This window comes from Vicugna pacos, chromosome 19 (assembly GCF_048564905.1).
Source record: "Vicugna pacos chromosome 19, VicPac4, whole genome shotgun sequence".
Lineage (NCBI taxonomy): Eukaryota > Metazoa > Chordata > Mammalia > Artiodactyla > Camelidae > Vicugna > Vicugna pacos.
Window position 1 is genome coordinate 9885711 of NC_133005.1, and position 25074 is coordinate 9910784.

The window sequence follows — 25074 nt, forward strand, 5'->3', positions numbered from 1 at the left end:
TCCAGCAAAAATGGAACGGGTTGCAGGAGAAACCCTTACTCTGGTTTCTCAAACTGTTTCCTAGTGCCAGTTTAAAGTTCCTGCGGTTTGCACTGTAAAACCGAGTTGGAACTTGTTCCTACCCATATATGTGTATGGAGTGGAGTTTGCAATTGACAAGAAACTTTGTGTTCCCTTCAAGCTAGGTGAAGGCGGCTTTCACACACAATTAACTCTCAGAACTGAGCATGTGAAGAGACGTTCGTTCATCCAGCACAAAGGGATCTGGTTACAGGAGAAACACTTACTCTGGATTCTCAGTCTGTTTCCTAGTGCCGGTTTGAAGTTCCTGCGGTTTGCACTTTAAAACCGAGTTGCAGCTTTTACCTCCCCATATTTATGTATGGTATGGAGTTTGCAACTGAAAAGAAACTTTGTGTTCCCTTCAAGCTAGGTGAAGGACGGCTTTCACACACACTTATCTCTCAGAAATGAGCATGTGGAGAGACGTTCGTTCATCCAGCACAAAGGGAACGGGTTGCAGGAGAAATACTTACTCTGGTTTCTCAGTCTGTTTTCTAGTACCAGTTTGAAGTTCCTGCGGTTTGCACTGTAAAACCGAGTTGGAGTTTCTTCCTCCCCATATATATGTAAGGACTGGAGTATGCAACTTAATAGAACCTTTGTGTTCCCCTCAAGTTTGGTGAAGGATGGCTTTAACACACACTTATCTCACAGAACTGAGCATGTGGAGAAACGTTCGTTCATCCAGCACAAAAGGATAGGTTTGGAGGAGAAACACTAACTCTGGTTCTCAGTCTGTTTCCTAGTGCCTGTTTGAAGTTCCTGCTTTTTGCACTGAAAAACGGTTTGGAGCTTGTTCCTCCCCATATATATGTATGGAGTGGAGTTTGCAAGTGACAACAAACTTTGTGTTCCCTTCAATCTAGATGAAGGATGGGTTTTACCCACACCTATCTCTCAGAACTGTGCATGTGGAGAGAAGTTCGTCCATTCAGAACAAATGGAGCTGCGTGCAGGAGAATCACTTACTCTGGTTTCTCAGTCTTTTTCCAAATACCGGTTTGAATTGCCCGCCATTTTCACTGTAAAACCGAGTTGTAGCTTGTACATCCCCATATATATGTATTGAGTGGAGTTGGCAACTGAAAGCAAACTTTGTGTTCCCTTCAATCTAGGTGAAGTAAGGCTTTCACACACACGTATCTCTCAGAAGTGGACATGTGCAGAGACGTTTATTCATCCAGCACAAAGTTAACGGGTTGCAGGAGAAACACTTACTCTGGTTTCTCAGTATGTTTCCAAGTGCCGGTTTGAAGTTCCTGCGTTTGCACTGTAAAACCGTAGTTGGAGATTTTTCCTCCCCATATGTATGTATGGAGTGGAGTTTGCAACTGACAAGAAACTTTGTGTTCCCTTGAAGCTAGGTGAAGGACGGCTTTCACACACAGTTATCTCTCAGAACTGAGCATGTGGAGAGACGTTCGTTCATCCAGCACAAAGGGTACGCGTTTCAGGAGAAACACTTACTCTGGTTTCTCAGTCTGTTTCCTAGTGCCGGTTGGAAGTTCCTGCGGTTTGCCCTGTAAAACCGAGTTGGAGCTTGTTCCTCCCAATATATATGTATGGAGTGGACTTGCAAGTGACAAGAAACTTTGTGTTCCCTTGAAGTTAGGTGAAGGACGGATTTCACACACACTTATCTCTCAGAACACAGCATGTGGTGAGACGTTCGTTCATCCAGCACAAAAAGAACGGTTTAGAAGAGAAAACTTACCCTGGTTTCTCAGTCTGTTTCCTAGTGCCGGTTGGAAGTTCCTGCGGTTTGCACTGTAAAACCGAGTTGGAACTAGTTCCTACCCATATATATGTATGGAGTGGAGTTTGCAAGTGACAAGAAACTTTGTGTTCTCTTCAAGCTAGGTGAAGGACGGCTTTCACACACAATTAACTCTCAGAACTGAGCATGTGAAGAGACGTTCGTTCTTCCAGCACAAAGGGATCTTGTTACAGGAGAAACATTTACTCTGGATTCCCAGTCTGTTTCCTCGTGCCGGTTTGAAGTTCCTGCGGTTTGCACTGTAAAACCGAGTTGGAGTTTCTAACTCCCCATATATATGCAAGGACTGGAGTATGCAACTTAATAGAACCTTTGTGTTCCCCTCAAGTTTGGTGAAGGACGGCTTTCACACACACTTATCTCTCAGAACTGAGCATGTGTAGAGACTTTCGTTCATCTAGCACAAAGGGAACGGGTTGCAGGAGAAACACTTACTCTGGTTTCTCAGTCTGTTTCCTAGTGCCGGTTTGAAGTTCCTGCGGTTTTCACTGTAAAACCGAGTTGGAGCTTTTACCTCCCCACATATATGTATGGTGTGGAGTTTGCATCTGAACAGAATCTTTGTGTTCCCTTCAAGCTAGGTGAAGGACGGCTTTCACACACACTTATCTCTCAAAACTGAGCATGTGGAGAGACGTTCGTTCATCCAGCACAAAGGGAACAGGTTGTTGGAGAAACACTTACTCTGGTTCTCAATCTGTTTCCTAGTGCCGGTTTGAAGTTCCAACGGTTTGCACTGTAAAACCGAGTTGGAGCTTGTACCTCCCCATATATATGTATGGAGTGGACTTGCAAGTGACAAGAAACTTTGTTTTCCTTTCAAGCTAGTTGAAGGACGGCTTTCACACACTCTTATCTCTCAGAACTGAGCATGTGTAGAGACGTTCTTTCATCCAGCAAAAAGGGAACGGGTTGCAGGAGTAAACCTTACTCTGGTTTCTCAATCTGTTTTCTAGTGCTGGTTTGAAGTTCCTGCAGTTTTCACAGTAAAACCGAGTTGGAGCTTATACCTCCCCATATATATGTATGGTGTGGAGTTTACAACTGAAAAGACACTTTGTGTTCCCTTCAAGCTAGGCGAAGGACGGCTTTCACACACACTATCTCTCAGAACTGAGCATGTGGGGGACGTTCGTTCATCCAGCACAAATGGAACGGGTTGTTGGAGAAACTCTTACCCTGGATTCTCAATCTGTATCCTAGTGCCGGTTTGAAGTTCCTGCAGTTTGCACTGTAAAACCGAGTTGCAGTTTGTACCTCCCCATATATATGTATGGTGTGGAGATTACAACTGAAAAGAATCTTTGTGTTCCCTTCAAGCTAGGTGAAGGACGGCTTTCACACACACATATCTCTCAGAACTGAGCATGTGGAGAGACGTTCGTTCATCTAGCACAAATGGAACGGGTTGCCGGAGAAACACTTACTCTGGTTTCTCAAACAGTTTCTTAGTGCCGGTTTGAAGTTCCTGCGGTTTTCACTGTAAAACCGAGATGGAGCTTGTACCTCCCCACATATATGTATGGTGTGGAGTTTGCAACTGAACAGAAACTTTGTGTTCCCTTCAAGCTAGTTGAAGGACGGCTTTCACACACACTTATGTCTCAAAACTGAGCTTGTGGAGAGACTTTCGTTCATCCAGCACAAAGGGATCGTGTTGCAGGAGAAACACTTACTCTGGTTCTCAATCTGTTTCCAAGTGCCGGTTTGAAGTTCCAATGGTTTGCACTGTAAAACCGAGTTGGAGCTTGTAACTCCCCATATATATGTATGGAGTGGACTTGCAAGTGACAAGAAACTTTGTTTTCCCTTCAAGCTAGTTGAAGGACGGCTTTCACTCACTCTTATCTCTCAGAACTGAGCATGTGTAGAGACGTTCTTTCATCCAGCAAAAAGGGAACGGGTTGCAGGAGAAACCCTTACTCTGGTTTCTCAAACTGTTTTCTAGTGCTGGTTTGAAGTTCCTGCAGTTTGCACAGTAAAACCGAGTTGGAGCTTGTACCTCCCCATATATATATGGTGTGGAGTTTGCAACTGAAAAGACACTTTGTGTTCCCTTCAAACTAGGCGAAGGAGGGCTTTCACACACACTTATCTCTCAGAACTGAGCATGTGGTGAGACGTTTGTTCATCCAGCACAAAGGGAACGGGTTGCAGGAGAAACAATTACTCTGGTTTCTCAGTCTGTTTCCTAGTGCCTGTTTGAAGTTCCTGCGGTTTGCACTGTAAAACTGAGTTGCAGCTTGTACCTCCCCATATATATGTATGGAGTGGACTTTGCAAGTGACAAGAAACTTTGTGTTCCCTTGAAGCTAGGTGAAGGAGGGCTTTCACACACACTTATCTCTCAGAACTGAGCATGTGGAGAGACGTTCGTTCATCCAGCACAAAGGGATCGTGTTGCAGGGGAAACACTTACTGTGGTTCTAAATACGTTTCCTAGTGCCGGTTGGAAGTTCCTGCTGTTTGCACTGTAAAACCGAGTTGGAACTTGTATCTCCCCATATATATGTATGGAGTGGACTTTGCAATTGACAAGAAACTTTGTGTTCCCTTGAAGCTAGGTGAAGGACGGCATTCACACACACTTATCTCTCATATCTGAGCATGTGGAGACACGTTCGTTCATCCAGCACAATGGGAACGGTTTGCAAGAGAAATAATTACTCTGGTTTCTCAGTCTGTTTCCTAGTGCCAGTTTGATGTTCTTGCGGTTTGCACTGTAAAACCGAGTTGGAGTTTGTTCTTCCCCATATATATGTAAAAAGTGGAGTTTGCAACTGAATAGAAACTTTGTGTTCCCTTCAAGTTACGTGAAGGCCGGCTTTAAAACACACTTATTTCTCAGAACTGAGCAAGTTAGAGACGTTCTTTCATCCAGCACAAAGGGAACGGTTTGCAGGAGAAACCCTTACTCTGGTTTCTCAAACTGTTTCCTAGTGCCGATTTGAAGTTCCTGCCGTTTGCACTGTAAAACCGAGTTGGAGCTTGTACCTCCCCATATATATGTATGGTGTGGAGTATACAACTGAAAAGACACTTAGTGTTCCCTTCATGCTAGGCGAAGTACGGCTTTCACACACACTATCTCACAGAACTGAGCATGTGGCGAGACGTTCGTTCATCCAGCACAAAGGGAACGGGTTGTTGGAGAAACACTTACTCTGGATTCTCAGTCTGTTTCCTAGTGCCGGTTTGAATTTCCTGCAGTTTGCACTGTAAAACCGAGTTGCAGCTTGTACCTCCCCATATATATGTATGGTGTGGAGTTTGCAAGTGACTAGAAACTTTGTGTTCCCTTCAAGCTAGGTGAAGGACGGCTTTCACACACACTTATCTCTCAGAACTGAGCATGTGGAGAGACGTTCGTTCATCCAGCACAAAGGAAACTGGTTGCAGGAGAAACACTTACTGTGGTTTCTCAGTCAGTTTCCTAGTGCCTGTTTGAAGTTCCTGCGGTTTGCATTGTAGTACCGAGTTGGAGTTTGTTCCTCCCTATATATATGTAAGGACTGGAGTATGCAACTTAATAGAATCTTTGTGTTCCCCTCAAGTTTGGTGAAGGAGTGCTTTAACACACACTTATCTCTCAGAACTGAGCATGCGGAGAGACGTTCGTTCATCCAGCACAAAGGGATCGTGCTGCATGAGAAACACTTACTGTAGTTCTCAATGCATTTCCTAGTGCCGGTTTGAAGTTCCTGCGGTTTGCACTGTAAAACCGAGTTGGAGCTTGTACCTCCCCATACATATGTATGGATTGGACTTTGCAAGTGACAAGAAACTTTGTGTTCCCTTGAAGCTAGCTGAAGGACGGCTTTCACACACACTTATCTCTCAGAACTGAGCATGAGGAGACACATTAGTTCATCCATCACAAAGGCAACGGGTTGCAAGAGAAATAATTACTCTGGTTTCTCAGTCTGTTTCCTAGTGCCTGTTTGATGTTCTTGCGGTTTGCACTGTAAAACCGAGTTGGAGTTTGTTCCTCCCCATATATATGTAAGGACTGGAGTTTGCAACTGAATAGAAACTTTGTGTTCCCTTCAAGTTACGTGAAGGAAGGTTTAAAACACACTTATTTCTCAGAACTGAGCAAGTTAGAGAAGTTCTTTCATCCAGCACAAAGGGAACGGGTTGCAGGAGAAACCCTTACTCTGGTTTTCAAACTGTTTCCAAGTGCCTATTTGAAGTTCCTGCAGTTTGCACTGTAAAATCGAGTTGAAGCTTGTACCTCCCCATATATATGTATGGTGTGGATTTTGCATATGAAAAGACACTTTGTGTTCCCTTCAAGCTAGGTGAAGGACGGCATTCACTCACAATTATCTCTCAGATCTGAGCATGTGGAGAGACGTTCGTTCATCCAGCACAAAGGGATCGGTTTGTAGGAGAAACACTTTCTCTGGATTCTCATTTTGTTTCCTAGTGCCGGTTTGATGTTCCTGCAGTTTGCACTGTAAAACCGAGTTGGAGTTTGTTCCTCCCCATATATATGTAAGAACTGCAGTATGCAACTTAATAGAACCTTTGTGTTCCCCTCAAGTTTGGTGAAGGAGGGCTTTAACACACACTTATCTCTCAGAACTGAGCATGTGGAGAGACGTTCGTTCATCCAGCACAAAGGGATCTGGTTGGAGGAGAAACACTTACTGTGGCTTCTCAGTCTGTTTCCTAGTGCCGGTTTGAAGTTTTGCGGTTTGCACTGTAAAACCGAGTTGCAGCTTGTACTTCCCCATATATATGTATGGAGTGGAGTTTGCAAGTGACAAGAAACTTTTTGTTCCCTTCAAGCTAGGTGAAGGAGGACTTTCACACACACTAATCTCTCAGAAATTAGCATGTGGAGAGACGTTCGTTCATCCAGCACAAGGAACTGGTTGCCGGAGAAACACTTACTCTGGATTCTCAGTCTGTTTCCTAGTCCCGGTTTGAAGTTCCTGCGGTTTGCACTGTAAAACCGAGTTGGAGTTTGTTCTTCCCCATATATATGTAAGGACTGGAGTATGCAACTTAATAGAGCCTTAGTGTTCCCCTCAAGTTTGGTGAAGGACGGGTTTAACACACATATATCTATCAGAACTGAGCATGTGGAGAGACGTTCGTTCATCCAGCACAAAGGGAACGGGTTGCAGGAGAAACACTTACTCTGGTTTCTCAGTCTGTTTCCTAGTGCCGGTTTGAAGTTCCTGCGTTTTGCACTGTAAAACCGAGTTGGAGCTTGTACCTCCAAATATATATGTATGGTGTGGAGTTTGCAACTGAAAAGAATCTCTGTGTTCCCTTCAAGCTAGGTGAAGGACGGCTTTCACACACACTTATCTCTCAGAACTGAGCATGTGGAGAGACTTTCGTTCATCCAGCACAAAGGGAACGGGTTGCAGGAGAAACAGTTACTCTGGTTTCTAAGTCTGTTTCCTAGTGCCGGTTGGAAGTTCCTGCGGTTTGCACTGTAAAACCGAGTTGGAGCTTGTACTTCCCCATATATATGTATGGAGTGGACTTTGCAAGTGACAAGAAACTTTGTGTTCCCTTGAAGCTAGATGAAGGACGGGTTTCACACACACTATCTCTCAGAACTGAGCATGTGGAGAGACGTTCGTTCATCCAGCACAAAGGGAACGGGTTGTTGGAGAAACACTTACTCTGGATTCTCAGTCTGTTTCCTAGTGCCGGTTTGAAGTTCCTGCAGTTTGCACTGTAAAACCGAGTTGCAGCTTGAACCTCCCCATATATATGTATGGTGTGGAGTTTGCAAGTGACAAGAAACTTTGTTTTCCCTTCAAGCTAGGTGAAGGACGGCTTTCACACACACTTATCTCTCAGAACTGAGCATGGGTAGAGACGTTCATTCATCCAGCACAAAGGAAACTGGTTGCAGGAGAAACACTTACTGTGGTTTCTCAGTCAGTTTCCTAGTGCTTGTTTGAAGTTCCTGCGGTTTGCATTGTAGTACCGTGTTGGAGTTTGTTCCTCCCTATATATATGTAAGGACTGGAGTATGCAACTTAATAGAATCTTTGTGTTCCCCTCAAGTTTGGTGAAGGAGGGCTTTAACACACACTTATCTCTCAGAACTGAGCATGCGGAGAGACGTTCGTTCATCCAGCACAAAGGGATCTTGTTGCAGGAGAAACACTTACTGTAGTTCTCAATCCATTTCCTAGTGCCGGTTTGAAGTTTCTGCGGTTTGCACTGTAAAACCGAGTTGGAGCTTGTACCTCCCCATACATATGTAAGGACTGGAATTTGCAACTGAATAGAAACTTTTTTTTCCCTTCAAGTTACGTGAAGGACGGCTTTAAAACAAACTTATCTCTCAGAACTGATAATGTGTAGAGACATTCTTTCATCCAGCACAAAGGGAACAGGATGCAGGAGAAACTCTTACTCTGGTTTCTCAAACTGTTTCCTAGTGCCGGTTTGAAGTTCCTGCGGTTTGCACTGTAAAACCGAGTTGGAGTTTGTACCTCCCCATATATATGTATGGTCTGGAGTTTGCAACTGAAAAGACACTTTGTGTTCCATTCAAGCTAGGCGAAGGACGGCTTTCACACACATATCTCTCAGAACTGAGCATGTCTAGAGACGTTCGTTCATCCAGCACAAAGGAACGGATTGTAGGAGAAACACTTACTTTGGATTCTCAGTCTCTTTCCTAGTGCCGGTTTGAAGTTCCTGCAGTATGCACTGTAAAACCGAATTGCAGCTTGTACCTCCCAATATATATGTATGGAGTTGTGTTTGCAAGTGACAAGAAACTATATGTTCCCTTCAAGCTAGGTGAAGGAGGGCTTTCACACACAATTAACTCTCAGAACTGAGCATGTGGAGAGACGTTCGTTCATCCAGCACAAAGGGATCTGGTTGCAGGAGAAACACTTACTCTGGATTCCCAGTCTGTTTCCTTGTGCAGGTTTGTAGTTCCTGCGTTTTGCACTGTAAAACCGAGTTGCAGCTTGTACCTCCCCATATTTATGTATGGTGTGGATTTTGCAACTGAAAAGAAACTTTGTGTTCCCTTCAAGCTATATGAAGGACGGCTTTCACACACACTTATCTCTCAGAACTGAGCATGTGGAGAGACGTTCGTTCATCCAGCACAAAGGGAACGGTTTGTAGGATAAACAATTACTCTGGTTTTTCAGTCTGTTTCCTAGTGCCTGTTTGATGTTCCTGCGGTTTGCACTGTAAAACCGAGTTGGAGTTTATTCCTCCCCATATATATGTAGGGACTGGAGTTTGCAAATGAATAGAAACCTTGTGTTCCCTTCAAGTTACGTGAAGGATGGCTTTAAAACACACATATCTCTCAGAGCGGAGCATGTGTAGAGACGTTCTTTCATCCAACACAAAGGGAACGGTTTGCAGTAGAAACCCTTACTCTGGTTTCTCAAACTTTTTCCTAGTGCCTTTTTGAAGTTCCTGCAGATTGCACTGTAAAACCGAGTTGGAGCTTGTACCTCCCCATATATATGTATGGTGTGGAGTTTGCAACTGAAAAGACACTTTGTGTTCCCTTCCACCTAGGCGAAGGACGGCTTTCACACACACTAAACTCTCAGAACTGAGCATGTGGAGAGACGTTTGTTCATCCAGCACAAAGGGAACGGGTTGCAGGAGAAACACTTAGTCTGGTTTCTCAGTCAGTTTTCTAGTGCCGGTTTGAAGATCCTGCGGTTTGTACTGTAAAACCGAGTTGGAGTTTGTTCCTCCCCGTATATATGTAAGGACTGGAGTATGCAATTTAATAGAAACTTTGTGTTCCCCTCAAGTTTGGTAAAGGAGGGCTTTAACACACTCTTATCCCTCAAAACTGAGCATGTGGAGAGACCTTCGTTCATCCAGCAAAAAGAGATCGGGTTGGAGGAGAAACACTTTCTGTGGTTTCTCAGTCTGTTTCCTAGTGCCGGATTGAAGTTCCTGCGGTTTGCACTGTAAAACCGAGTTGGAGCTTGTACCTCCCCATATATATGTATGGTCTGGAGTTTGCAACTGAGAAGACACTTTGTGTTCCATTCAAGCTAGGCGAAGGACGGCTTTCACACACATATCTCTCAGAACTGAGCATGTCTAGAGACGTTCGTTCATCCAGCACAAAGGAACGGATTGTAGGAGAAACACTTACTTTGGATTCTCAGTCTCTTTCCTAGTGCCGGTTTGAAGTTCCTGCAGTATGCACTGTAAAACCGAATTGCAGCTTGTACCTCCCAATATATATGTATGGAGTTGTGTTTGCAAGTGACAAGAAACTATATGTTCCCTTCAAGCTAGGTGAAGGAGGGCTTTCACACACAATTAACTCTCAGAACTGAGCATGTGGAGAGACGTTCGTTCATCCAGCACAAAGGGATCTGGTTGCAGGAGAAACACTTACTCTGGATTCCCAGTCTGTTTCCTTGTGCAGGTTTGTAGTTCCTGCGGTTTGCACTGTAAAACCGAGTTGCAGCTTGTACCTCCCCATATTTATGTATGGTGTGGATTTTGCAACTGAAAAGAAACTTTGTGTTCCCTTCAAGCTATATGAAGGACGGCTTTCACACACACTTATCTCTCAGAACTGAGCATGTGGAGAGACGTTCGTTCATCCAGCACAAAGGGAACGGTTTGTAGGATAAACAATTACTCTGGTTTTTCAGTCTGTTTCCTAGTGCCTGTTTGATGTTCCTGCGGTTTGCACTGTAAAACCGAGTTGGAGTTTATTCCTCCCCATATATATGTAGGGACTGGAGTTTGCAAATGAATAGAAACCTTGTGTTCCCTTCAAGTTACGTGAAGGATGGCTTTAAAACACACATATCTCTCAGAGCGGAGCATGTGTAGAGACGTTCTTTCATCCAACACAAAGGGAACGGTTTGCAGTAGAAACCCTTACTCTGGTTTCTCAAACTTTTTCCTAGTGCCTTTTTGAAGTTCCTGCAGATTGCACTGTAAAACCGAGTTGGAGCTTGTACCTCCCCATATATATGTATGGTGTGGAGTTTGCAACTGAAAAGACACTTTGTGTTCCCTTCCACCTAGGCGAAGGACGGCTTTCACACACACTAAACTCTCAGAACTGAGCATGTGGAGAGACGTTTGTTCATCCAGCACAAAGGGAACGGGTTGCAGGAGAAACACTTAGTCTGGTTTCTCAGTCAGTTTTCTAGTGCCGGTTTGAAGATCCTGCGGTTTGTACTGTAAAACCGAGTTGGAGTTTGTTCCTCCCCGTATATATGTAAGGACTGGAGTATGCAATTTAATAGAAACTTTGTGTTCCCCTCAAGTTTGGTAAAGGAGGGCTTTAACACACTCTTATCCCTCAAAACTGAGCATGTGGAGAGACCTTCGTTCATCCAGCAAAAAGAGATCGGGTTGGAGGAGAAACACTTTCTGTGGTTTCTCAGTCTGTTTCCTAGTGCCGGATTGAAGTTCCTGCGGTTTGCACTGTAAAACCGAGTTGGAGCTTGTACCTCCAAATATATATGTGTGGGGTGGAGTTTGCAACTGAAAAGAATCTCTGTGTTCCCTTCAAGCTAGGTGAAGGACGGCTTTCACACACACTTATCTCTCAGAACTGAGCATGTGGAGAGACTTTCGTTCATCCAGCACAAAGGGAACGGGTTGCAGGAGAAACAGTTACTCTGGTTTCTAAGTCTGTTTCCTAGTGCCGGTTGGAAGTTCCTGCGGTTTGCACTGTAAAACCGAGTTGGAGCTTGTACTTCCCCATATATATGTATGGAGTGGACTTTGCAAGTGACAAGAAACTTTGTGTTCCCTTGAAGCTAGATGAAGGACGGGTTTCACACACACTATCTCTCAGAACTGAGCATGTGGAGAGACGTTCGTTCATCCAGCACAAAGGGAACGGGTTGTTGGAGAAACACTTACTCTGGATTCTCAGTCTGTTTCCTAGTGCCGGTTTGAAGTTCCTGCAGTTTGCACTGTAAAACCGAGTTGCAGCTTGAACCTCCCCATATATATGTATGGTGTGGAGTTTGCAAGTGACAAGAAACTTTGTTTTCCCTTCAAGCTAGGTGAAGGACGGCTTTCACACACACTTATCTCTCAGAACTGAGCATGGGTAGAGACGTTCATTCATCCAGCACAAAGGAAACTGGTTGCAGGAGAAACACTTACTGTGGTTTCTCAGTCAGTTTCCTAGTGCTTGTTTGAAGTTCCTGCGGTTTGCATTGTAGTACCGTGTTGGAGTTTGTTCCTCCCTATATATATGTAAGGACTGGAGTATGCAACTTAATAGAATCTTTGTGTTCCCCTCAAGTTTGGTGAAGGAGGGCTTTAACACACACTTATCTCTCAGAACTGAGCATGCGGAGAGACGTTCGTTCATCCAGCACAAAGGGATCTTGTTGCAGGAGAAACACTTACTGTAGTTCTCAATCCATTTCCTAGTGCCGGTTTGAAGTTTCTGCGGTTTGCACTGTAAAACCGAGTTGGAGCTTGTACCTCCCCATACATATGTAAGGACTGGAATTTGCAACTGAATAGAAACTTTTTTTTCCCTTCAAGTTACGTGAAGGACGGCTTTAAAACAAACTTATCTCTCAGAACTGATAATGTGTAGAGACATTCTTTCATCCAGCACAAGGGGAACAGGATGCAGGAGAAACTCTTACTCTGGTTTCTCAAACTGTTTCCTAGTGCCGGTTTGAAGTTCCTGCGGTTTGCACTGTAAAACCGAGTTGGAGTTTGTACCTCCCCATATATATGTATGGACTGGAGTTTGCAACTGAAAAGACACTTTGTGTTCCATTCAAGCTAGGCGAAGGACGGCTTTCACACACATATCTCTCAGAACTGAGCATGTCTAGAGACGTTCGTTCATCCAGCACAAAGGAACGGATTGTAGGAGAAACACTTACTTTGGATTCTCAGTCTCTTTCCTAGTGCCGGTTTGAAGTTCCTGCAGTATGCACTGTAAAACCGAATTGCAGCTTGTACCTCCCAATATATATGTATGGAGTTGTGTTTGCAAGTGACAAGAAACTATATGTTCCCTTCAAGCTAGGTGAAGGAGGGCTTTCACACACAATTAACTCTCAGAACTGAGCATGTGGAGAGACGTTCGTTCATCCAGCACAAAGGGATCTGGTTGCAGGAGAAACACTTACTCTGGATTCCCAGTCTGTTTCCTTGTGCAGGTTTGTAGTTCCTGCGGTTTGCACTGTAAAACCGAGTTGCAGCTTGTACCTCCCCATATTTATGTATGGTGTGGATTTTGCAACTGAAAAGAAACTTTGTGTTCCCTTCAAGCTATATGAAGGACGGCTTTCACACACACTTATCTCTCAGAACTGAGCATGTGGAGAGACGTTCGTTCATCCAGCACAAAGGGAACGGTTTGTAGGATAAACAATTACTCTGGTTTTTCAGTCTGTTTCCTAGTGCCTGTTTGATGTTCCTGCGGTTTGCACTGTAAAACCGAGTTGGAGTTTATTCCTCCCCATATATATGTAGGGACTGGAGTTTGCAAATGAATAGAAACCTTGTGTTCCCTTCAAGTTACGTGAAGGATGGCTTTAAAACACACATATCTCTCAGAGCGGAGCATGTGTAGAGACGTTCTTTCATCCAACACAAAGGGAACGGTTTGCAGTAGAAACCCTTACTCTGGTTTCTCAAACTTTTTCCTAGTGCCTTTTTGAAGTTCCTGCAGATTGCACTGTAAAACCGAGTTGGAGCTTGTACCTCCCCATATATATGTATGGTGTGGAGTTTGCAACTGAAAAGACACTTTGTGTTCCCTTCCACCTAGGCGAAGGACGGCTTTCACACACACTAAACTCTCAGAACTGAGCATGTGGAGAGACGTTTGTTCATCCAGCACAAAGGGAACGGGTTGCAGGAGAAACACTTAGTCTGGTTTCTCAGTCAGTTTTCTAGTGCCGGTTTGAAGATCCTGCGGTTTGTACTGTAAAACCGAGTTGGAGTTTGTTCCTCCCCGTATATATGTAAGGACTGGAGTATGCAATTTAATAGAAACTTTGTGTTCCCCTCAAGTTTGGTAAAGGAGGGCTTTAACACACTCTTATCCCTCAAAACTGAGCATGTGGAGAGACCTTCGTTCATCCAGCAAAAAGAGATCGGGTTGGAGGAGAAACACTTTCTGTGGTTTCTCAGTCTGTTTCCTAGTGCCGGATTGAAGTTCCTGCGGTTTGCACTGTAAAACCGAGTTGGAGCTTGTACCTCCAAATATATATGTGTGGGGTGGAGTTTGCAACTGAAAAGAATCTCTGTGTTCCCTTCAAGCTAGGTGAAGGACGGCTTTCACACACACTTATCTCTCAGAACTGAGCATGTGGAGAGACTTTCGTTCATCCAGCACAAAGGGAACGGGTTGCAGGAGAAACAGTTACTCTGGTTTCTAAGTCTGTTTCCTAGTGCCGGTTGGAAGTTCCTGCGGTTTGCACTGTAAAACCGAGTTGGAGCTTGTACTTCCCCATATATATGTATGGAGTGGACTTTGCAAGTGACAAGAAACTTTGTGTTCCCTTGAAGCTAGATGAAGGACGGGTTTCACACACACTATCTCTCAGAACTGAGCATGTGGAGAGACGTTCGTTCATCCAGCACAAAGGGAACGGGTTGTTGGAGAAACACTTACTCTGGATTCTCAGTCTGTTTCCTAGTGCCGGTTTGAAGTTCCTGCAGTTTGCACTGTAAAACCGAGTTGCAGCTTGAACCTCCCCATATATATGTATGGTGTGGAGTTTGCAAGTGACAAGAAACTTTGTTTTCCCTTCAAGCTAGGTGAAGGACGGCTTTCACACACACTTATCTCTCAGAACTGAGCATGGGTAGAGACGTTCATTCATCCAGCACAAAGGAAACTGGTTGCAGGAGAAACACTTACTGTGGTTTCTCAGTCAGTTTCCTAGTGCTTGTTTGAAGTTCCTGCGGTTTGCATTGTAGTACCGTGTTGGAGTTTGTTCCTCCCTATATATATGTAAGGACTGGAGTATGCAACTTAATAGAATCTTTGTGTTCCCCTCAAGTTTGGTGAAGGAGGGCTTTAACACACACTTATCTCTCAGAACTGAGCATGCGGAGAGACGTTCGTTCATCCAGCACAAAGGGATCTTGTTGCAGGAGAAACACTTACTGTAGTTCTCAATCCATTTCCTAGTGCCGGTTTGAAGTTTCTGCGGTTTGCACTGTAAAACCGAGTTGGAGCTTGTACCTCCCCATACATATGTAAGGACTGGAATTTGCAACTGAATAGAAACTTTTTTTTCCCTTCAAGTTACGTGAAGGACGGCTTTAAAACAAACTTATCTCTCAGAACTGATAATGTGTAGAGACATTCTTTCATCCAGCACAAGGGGAACAGGATGCAGGAGAAACTCTTACTCTGGTTTCTCAAACTGTTTCCTAGTGCCGGTTTGAAGTTCCTGCGGTTTGCACTGTAAAACCGAGTTGGAGTTTGTACCTCCCCATATATATGTATGGACTGGAGTTTGCAACTGAAAAGACACTTTGTGTTCCATTCAAGCTAGGCGAAGGACGGCTTTCACACACATATCTCTCAGAACTGAGCATGTCTAGAGACGTTCGTTCATCCAGCACAAAGGAACGGATTGTAGGAGAAACACTTACTTTGGATTCTCAGTCTCTTTCCTAGTGCCGGTTTGAAGTTCCTGCAGTATGCACTGTAAAACCGAATTGCAGCTTGTACCTCCCAATATATATGTATGGAGTTGTGTTTGCAAGTGACAAGAAACTATATGTTCCCTTCAAGCTAGGTGAAGGAGGGCTTTCACACACAATTAACTCTCAGAACTGAGCATGTGGAGAGACGTTCGTTCATCCAGCACAAAGGGATCTGGTTGCAGGAGAAACACTTACTCTGGATTCCCAGTCTGTTTCCTTGTGCAGGTTTGTAGTTCCTGCGGTTTGCACTGTAAAACCGAGTTGCAGCTTGTACCTCCCCATATTTATGTATGGTGTGGATTTTGCAACTGAAAAGAAACTTTGTGTTCCCTTCAAGCTATATGAAGGACGGCTTTCACACACACTTATCTCTCAGAACTGAGCATGTGGAGAGACGTTCGTTCATCCAGCACAAAGGGAACGGTTTGTAGGATAAACAATTACTCTGGTTTTTCAGTCTGTTTCCTAGTGCCTGTTTGATGTTCCTGCGGTTTGCACTGTAAAACCGAGTTGGAGTTTATTCCTCCCCATATATATGTAGGGACTGGAGTTTGCAAATGAATAGAAACCTTGTGTTCCCTTCAAGTTACGTGAAGGATGGCTTTAAAACACACATATCTCTCAGAGCGGAGCATGTGTAGAGACGTTCTTTCATCCAACACAAAGGGAACGGTTTGCAGTAGAAACCCTTACTCTGGTTTCTCAAACTTTTTCCTAGTGCCTTTTTGAAGTTCCTGCAGATTGCACTGTAAAACCGAGTTGGAGCTTGTACCTCCCCATATATATGTATGGTGTGGAGTTTGCAACTGAAAAGACACTTTGTGTTCCCTTCCACCTAGGCGAAGGACGGCTTTCACACACACTAAACTCTCAGAACTGAGCATGTGGAGAGACGTTTGTTCATCCAGCACAAAGGGAACGGGTTGCAGGAGAAACACTTAGTCTGGTTTCTCAGTCAGTTTTCTAGTGCCGGTTTGAAGATCCTGCGGTTTGTACTGTAAAACCGAGTTGGAGTTTGTTCCTCCCCGTATATATGTAAGGACTGGAGTATGCAATTTAATAGAAACTTTGTGTTCCCCTCAAGTTTGGTACAGGAGGGCTTTAACACACTCTTATCCCTCAAAACTGAGCATGTGGAGAGACCTTCGTTCATCCAGCAAAAAGAGATCGGGTTGGAGGAGAAACACTTTCTGTGGTTTCTCAGTCTGTTTCCTAGTGCCGGATTGAAGTTCCTGCGGTTTGCACTGTAAAACCGAGTTGGAGCTTGTACCTCCCCATATATATGTATGGTCTGGAGTTTGCAACTGAGAAGACACTTTGTGTTCCATTCAAGCTAGGCGAAGGACGGCTTTCACACACATATCTCTCAGAACTGAGCATGTCTAGAGACGTTCGTTCATCCAGCACAAAGGAACGGATTGTAGGAGAAACACTTACTTTGGATTCTCAGTCTCTTTCCTAGTGCCGGTTTGAAGTTCCTGCAGTATGCACTGTAAAACCGAATTGCAGCTTGTACCTCCCAATATATATGTATGGAGTTGTGTTTGCAAGTGACAAGAAACTATATGTTCCCTTCAAGCTAGGTGAAGGAGGGCTTTCACACACAATTAACTCTCAGAACTGAGCATGTGGAGAGACGTTCGTTCATCCAGCACAAAGGGATCTGGTTGCAGGAGAAACACTTACTCTGGATTCCCAGTCTGTTTCCTTGTGCAGGTTTGTAGTTCCTGCGGTTTGCACTGTAAAACCGAGTTGCAGCTTGTACCTCCCCATATTTATGTATGGTGTGGATTTTGCAACTGAAAAGAAACTTTGTGTTCCCTTCAAGCTATATGAAGGACGGCTTTCACACACACTTATCTCTCAGAACTGAGCATGTGGAGAGACGTTCGTTCATCCAGCACAAAGGGAACGGTTTGTAGGATAAACAATTACTCTGGTTTTTCAGTCTGTTTCCTAGTGCCTGTTTGATGTTCCTGCGGTTTGCACTGTAAAACCGAGTTGGAGTTTATTCCTCCCCATATATATGTAGGGACTGGAGTTTGCAAATGAATAGAAACCTTGTGTTCCCTTCAAGTTACGTGAAGGATGGCTTTAAAACACACATATCTCTCAGAGCGGAGCATGTGTAGAGACGTTCTTTCATCCAACACAAAGGGAACGGTTTGCAGTAGAAACCCTTACTCTGGTTTCTCAAACTTTTTCCTAGTGCCTTTTTGAAGTTCCTGCAGATTGCACTGTAAAACCGAGTTGGAGCTTGTACCTCCCCATATATATGTATGGTGTGGAGTTTGCAACTGAAAAGACACTTTGTGTTCCCTTCCACCTAGGCGAAGGACGGCTTTCACACACACTAAACTCTCAGAACTGAGCATGTGGAGAGACGTTTGTTCATCCAGCACAAAGGGAACGGGTTGCAGGAGAAACACTTAGTCTGGTTTCTCAGTCAGTTTTCTAGTGCCGGTTTGAAGATCCTGCGGTTTGTACTGTAAAACCGAGTTGGAGTTTGTTCCTCCCCGTATATATGTAAGGACTGGAGTATGCAATTTAATAGAAACTTTGTGTTCCCCTCAAGTTTGGTAAAGGAGGGCTTTAACACACTCTTATCCCTCAAAACTGAGCATGTGGAGAGACCTTCGTTCATCCAGCAAAAAGAGATCGGGTTGGAGGAGAAACACTTTCTGTGGTTTCTCAGTCTGTTTCCTAGTGCCGGATTGAAGTTCCTGCGGTTTGCACTGTAAAACCGAGTTGGAGCTTGTACCTCCAAATATATATGTATGGTGTGGAGTTTGCAACTGAAAAGAATCTCTGTGTTCCCTTCAAGCTAGGTGAAGGACGGCTTTCACACACACTTATCTCTCAGAACTGAGCATGTGGAGAGACTTTCGTTCATCCAGCACAAAGGGAACGGGTTGCAGGAGAAACAGTTACTCTGGTTTCTAAGTCTGTTTCCTAGTGCCGGTTGGAAGTTCCTGCGGTTTGCACTGTAAAACCGAGTTGGAGCTTGTACTTCCCCATATATATGTATGGAGTGGACTTTGCAAGTGACAAGAAACTTTGTGTTCCCTTGAAGCTAGATGAAGGACGGGTTTCACACACACTATCTCTCAGAACTGAGCATGTGGAGAGACGTTCGTTCATCCAGCACAAAGGGAACGGGTTGTTGGAGAAACACTTACTCTGGATTCTCAGTCTGTTTCCTAGTGCCGGTTTGAAGTTCCTGCAGTTTGCACTGTAAAACCGAGTTGCAGCTTGAACCTCCCCATATATATGTATGGTGTGGAGTTTGCAAGTGACAAGAAACTTTGTTTTCCCTTCAAGCTAGGTGAAGGACGGCTTTCACACACACTTATCTCTCAGAACTGAGCATGGGTAGAGACGTTCATTCATCCAGCACAAAGGAAACTGGTTGCAGGAGAAACACTTACTGTGGTTTCTCAGTCAGTTTCCTAGTGCTTGTTTGAAGTTCCTGCGGTTTGCATTGTAGTACCGTGTTGGAGTTTGTTCCTCCCTATATATATGTAAGGACTGGAGTATGCAACTTAATAGAATCTTTGTGTTCCCCTCAAGTTTGGTGAAGGAGGGCTTTAACACACACTTATCTCTCAGAACTGAGCATGCGGAGAGACGTTCGTTCATCCAGCACAAAGGGATCTTGTTGCAGGAGAAACACTTACTGTAGTTCTCAATCCATTTCCTAGTGCCGGTTTGAAGTTTCTGCGGTTTGCACTGTAAAACCGAGTTGGAGCTTGTACCTCCCCATACATATGTAAGGACTGGAATTTGCAACTGAATAGAAACTTTTTTTTCCCTTCAAGTTACGTGAAGGACGGCTTTAAAACAAACTTATCTCTCAGAACTGATAATGTGTAGAGACATTCTTTCATCCAGCACAAAGGGAACAGGATGCAGGAGAAACTCTTACTCTGGTTTCTCAAACTGTTTCCTAGTGCCGGTTTGAAGTTCCTGCGGTTTGCACTGTAAAACCGAGTTGGAGTTTGTACCTCCCCATATATATGTATGGTCTGGAGTTTGCAACTGAAAAGACACTTTGTGTTCCATTCAAGCTAGGCGAAGGACGGCTTTCACACACATATCTCTCAGAACTGAGCATGTCTAGAGACGTTCGTTCATCCAGCACAAAGGAACGGATTGTAGGAGAAACACTTACTTTGGATTCTCAGTCTCTTTCCTAGTGCCGGTTTGAAGTTCCTGCAGTATGCACTGTAAAACCGAATTGCAGCTTGTACCTCCCAATATATATGTATGGAGTTGTGTTTGCAAGTGACAAGAAACTATATGTTCCCTTCAAGCTAGGTGAAGGAGGGCTTTCACACACAATTAACTCTCAGAACTGAGCATGTGGAGAGACGTTCGTTCATCCAGCACAAAGGGATCTGGTTGCAGGAGAAACACTTACTCTGGATTCCCAGTCTGTTTCCTTGTGCAGGTTTGTAGTTCCTGCGGTTTGCACTGTAAAACCGAGTTGCAGCTTGTACCTCCCCATATTTATGTATGGTGTGGATTTTGCAACTGAAAAGAAACTTTGTGTTCCCTTCAAGCTATATGAAGGACGGCTTTCACACACACTTATCTCTCAGAACTGAGCATGTGGAGAGACGTTCGTTCATCCAGCACAAAGGGAACGGTTTGTAGGATAAACAATTACTCTGGTTTTTCAGTCTGTTTCCTAGTGCCTGTTTGATGTTCCTGCGGTTTGCACTGTAAAACCGAGTTGGAGTTTATTCCTCCCCATATATATGTAGGGACTGGAGTTTGCAAATGAATAGAAACCTTGTGTTCCCTTCAAGTTACGTGAAGGATGGCTTTAAAACACACATATCTCTCAGAGCGGAGCATGTGTAGAGACGTTCTTTCATCCAACACAAAGGGAACGGTTTGCAGTAGAAACCCTTACTCTGGTTTCTCAAACTTTTTCCTAGTGCCTTTTTGAAGTTCCTGCAGATTGCACTGTAAAACCGAGTTGGAGCTTGTACCTCCCCATATATATGTATGGTGTGGAGTTTGCAACTGAAAAGACACTTTGTGTTCCCTTCCACCTAGGCGAAGGACGGCTTTCACACACACTAAACTCTCAGAACTGAGCATGTGGAGAGACGTTTGTTCATCCAGCACAAAGGGAACGGGTTGCAGGAGAAACACTTAGTCTGGTTTCTCAGTCAGTTTTCTAGTGCCGGTTTGAAGATCCTGCGGTTTGTACTGTAAAACCGAGTTGGAGTTTGTTCCTCCCCGTATATATGTAAGGACTGGAGTATGCAATTTAATAGAAACTTTGTGTTCCCCTCAAGTTTGGTAAAGGAGGGCTTTAACACACTCTTATCCCTCAAAACTGAGCATGTGGAGAGACCTTCGTTCATCCAGCAAAAAGAGATCGGGTTGGAGGAGAAACACTTTCTGTGGTTTCTCAGTCTGTTTCCTAGTGCCGGATTGAAGTTCCTGCGGTTTGCACTGTAAAACCGAGTTGGAGCTTGTACCTCCCCATATATATGTATGGTCTGGAGTTTGCAACTGAAAAGACACTTTGTGTTCCATTCAAGCTAGGCGAAGGACGGCTTTCACACACATATCTCTCAGAACTGAGCATGTCTAGAGACGTTCGTTCATCCAGCACAAAGGAACGGATTGTAGGAGAAACACTTACTTTGGATTCTCAGTCTCTTTCCTAGTGCCGGTTTGAAGTTCCTGCAGTATGCACTGTAAAACCGAATTGCAGCTTGTACCTCCCAATATATATGTATGGAGTTGTGTTTGCAAGTGACAAGAAACTATATGTTCCCTTCAAGCTAGGTGAAGGAGGGCTTTCACACACAATTAACTCTCAGAACTGAGCATGTGGAGAGACGTTCGTTCATCCAGCACAAAGGGATCTGGTTGCAGGAGAAACACTTACTCTGGATTCCCAGTCTGTTTCCTTGTGCAGGTTTGTAGTTCCTGCGGTTTGCACTGTAAAACCGAGTTGCAGCTTGTACCTCCCCATATTTATGTATGGTGTGGATTTTGCAACTGAAAAGAAACTTTGTGTTCCCTTCAAGCTATATGAAGGACGGCTTTCACACACACTTATCTCTCAGAACTGAGCATGTGGAGAGACGTTCGTTCATCCAGCACAAAGGGAACGGTTTGTAGGATAAACAATTACTCTGGTTTTTCAGTCTGTTTCCTAGTGCCTGTTTGATGTTCCTGCGGTTTGCACTGTAAAACCGAGTTGGAGTTTATTCCTCCCCATATATATGTAGGGACTGGAGTTTGCAAATGAATAGAAACCTTGTGTTCCCTTCAAGTTACGTGAAGGATGGCTTTAAAACACACATATCTCTCAGAGCGGAGCATGTGTAGAGACGTTCTTTCATCCAACACAAAGGGAACGGTTTGCAGTAGAAACCCTTACTCTGGTTTCTCAAACTTTTTCCTAGTGCCTTTTTGAAGTTCCTGCAGATTGCACTGTAAAACCGAGTTGGAGCTTGTACCTCCCCATATATATGTATGGTGTGGAGTTTGCAACTGAAAAGACACTTTGTGTTCCCTTCCACCTAGGCGAAGGACGGCTTTCACACACACTAAACTCTCAGAACTGAGCATGTGGAGAGACGTTTGTTCATCCAGCACAAAGGGAACGGGTTGCAGGAGAAACACTTAGTCTGGTTTCTCAGTCAGTTTTCTAGTGCCGGTTTGAAGATCCTGCGGTTTGTACTGTAAAACCGAGTTGGAGTTTGTTCCTCCCCGTATATATGTAAGGACTGGAGTATGCAATTTAATAGAAACTTTGTGTTCCCCTCAAGTTTGGTAAAGGAGGGCTTTAACACACTCTTATCCCTCAAAACTGAGCATGTGGAGAGACCTTCGTTCATCCAGCAAAAAGAGATCGGGTTGGAGGAGAAACACTTTCTGTGGTTTCTCAGTCTGTTTCCTAGTGCCGGATTGAAGTTCCTGCGGTTTGCACTGTAAAAACGAGTTGGAGCTTGTACCTCCCCATACATATGTATGGATTGGACTTTGCAAGTGACAAGAAACTTTGTGTTGCCTTGAAGCTAGGTGAAGGACGGCTTTCACACACACTTATCTCTCAGAACTGAGCATGAGGAGACACATTAGTTCATCCATCACAAAGGGAACGGGTTGCAAGAGAAATAATTACTCTGGTTTCTCAGTCTGTTTCCTAGTGCCTGTTTGATGTTCTTGCGGTTTGCACTGTAAAACCGTGTTGGAGTTTGTTCCTCCCCATATATATGTAAGGACTGGAGTTTGCAACTGAATAGAAACTTTGTGTTCCCTTCAAGTTACGTGAAGGAAGGTTTAAAACACACTTATTTCTCAGAACTGAGCAAGTTAGAGAAGTTCTTTCATCCAGCACAAAGGGAACGGGTTGCAGGAGAAACCCTTACTCTGGTTTTCAAACTGTTTCCTAGTGCCGATTTGAAGTTCCTGCAGTTTGCACTGTAAAATCGAGTTGAAGCTTGTACCTCCCCATATATATGTATGGTGTGGATTTTGCATATGAAAAGACACTTTGTGTTCCCTTCAAGCTAGGTGAAGGACGGCATTCACACACAATTATCTCTCAGATTTGAGCATGTGGAGAGACGTTCGTTCATCCAGCACAAAGGGATCGGTTTGTAGGAGAAACACTTACTCTGGATTCTCAGTTTGTTTCCTAGTGCCGGTTTGAAGTTCCTGCGGTTTGCACTGTAAAACCGAGTTGGAGTTTGTTCCTCCCCATATATATGTAAGGACTGCAGTATGCAACTTAATAGAACCTTTGTGTTCCCCTCAAGTTTGGTGAAGGAGGGCTTTAACACACACTTATCTCTCAGAACTGAGCATGTGGAGAGACGTTCGTTCATCCAGCACAAAGGGATCTGGTTGGAGGAGAAACACTTACTGTGGCTTCTCAGTCTGTTTCCTAGTGCCGGTTTGAAGTTTTGCGGTTTGCACTGTAAAACCGAGTTGCAGCTTGTACTTCCCCATATATATGTATGGAGTGGAGTTTGCAAGTGACAAGAAACTTTTTGTTCCCTTCAAGCTAGGTGAAGGAGGACTTTCACACACACTAATCTCTCAGAAATTAGCATGTGGAGAGACGTTCGTTCATCCAGCACAAAGGGAACTGGTTGCCGGAGAAACACTTACTCTGGATTCTCAGTCTGTTTCCTAGTGCCGGTTTGAAGTTCCTGCGGTTTGCACTGTAAAACCGAGTTGGAGTTTGTTCTTCCCCATATATATGTAAGGACTGGAGTATGCAACTTAATAGAACCTTAGTGTTCCCCTCAAGTTTGGTGAAGGACGGGTTTAACACACACATATCTATCAGAACTGAGCATGTGGAGAGACGTTCGTTCATCCAGCACAAATGGAACGGGTTGCAGGAGAAACACTTACTCTGGTTTCTCAGTCTGTTTCCTAGTGCCGGTTTGAAGTTCCTGCGTTTTGCACTGTAAAACCGAGTTGGAGCTTGTACCTCCATATATATATGTATGGTGTGGAGTTTGCAACTGAAAAGAATCTCTGTGTTCCCTTCAAGCTAGGTGAAGGACGGCTTTCACACACACTTATCTCTCAGAACTGAGCATGTGGAGAGACTTTCATTCATCCAGCACAAAGGGAACGGGTTGCAGGAGAAACAGTTACTCTGGTTTCTAAGTCTGTTTCCTAGTGCCGGTTGGAAGTTCCTGCGGTTTGCACTGTAAATCCGAGTTTGAGCTTGTACTTCCCCATATATATGTATGGAGTGGACTTTGCAAGTGACAAGAAACTTTGTGTTCCCTTGAAGCTAGATGAAGTACGGGTTTCACACACACTATCTCTCAGAACTGAGCATGTGGAGAGACGTTCGTTCATCCAGCACAAAGGGAACGGGTTGTTGGAGAAACACTTACTCTGGATTCTCAGTCTGTTTCCTAGTGCCGGTTTGAAGTTCCTGCAGTTTGCACTGTAAAACCGAGTTGCAGCTTGAACCTCCCCATATATATGTATGGTGTGGAGTTTGCAAGTGACAAGAAACTTTGTTTTCCCTTCAAGCTAGGTGAAGGACGGCTTTCACACACACTTATCTCTCAGAACTGAGCATGGGTAGAGACGTTCATTCATCCAGCACAAAGGAAACTGGTTGCAGGAGAAACACTTACTGTGGTTTCTCAGTCAGTTTCCTAGTGCTTGTTTGAAGTTCCTGCGGTTTGCATTGTAGTACCGTGTTGGAGTTTGTTCCTCCCTATATATATGTAAGGACTGGAGTATGCAACTTAATAGAATCTTTGTGTTCCCCTCAAGTTTGGTGAAGGAGGGCTTTAACACACACTTATCTCTCAGAACTGAGCATGCGGAGAGACGTTCGTTCATCCAGCACAAAGGGATCTTGTTGCAGGAGAAACACTTACTGTAGTTCTCAATCCATTTCCTAGTGCCGGTTTGAAGTTCCTGCGGTTTGCACTGTAAAACCGAGTTGGAGCTTGTACCTCCCCATACATATGTAAGGACTGGAATTTGCAACTGAATAGAAACTTTTTTTTCCCTTCAAGTTACGTGAAGGACGGCTTTAAAACAACTTATCTCTCAGAACTGATAATGTG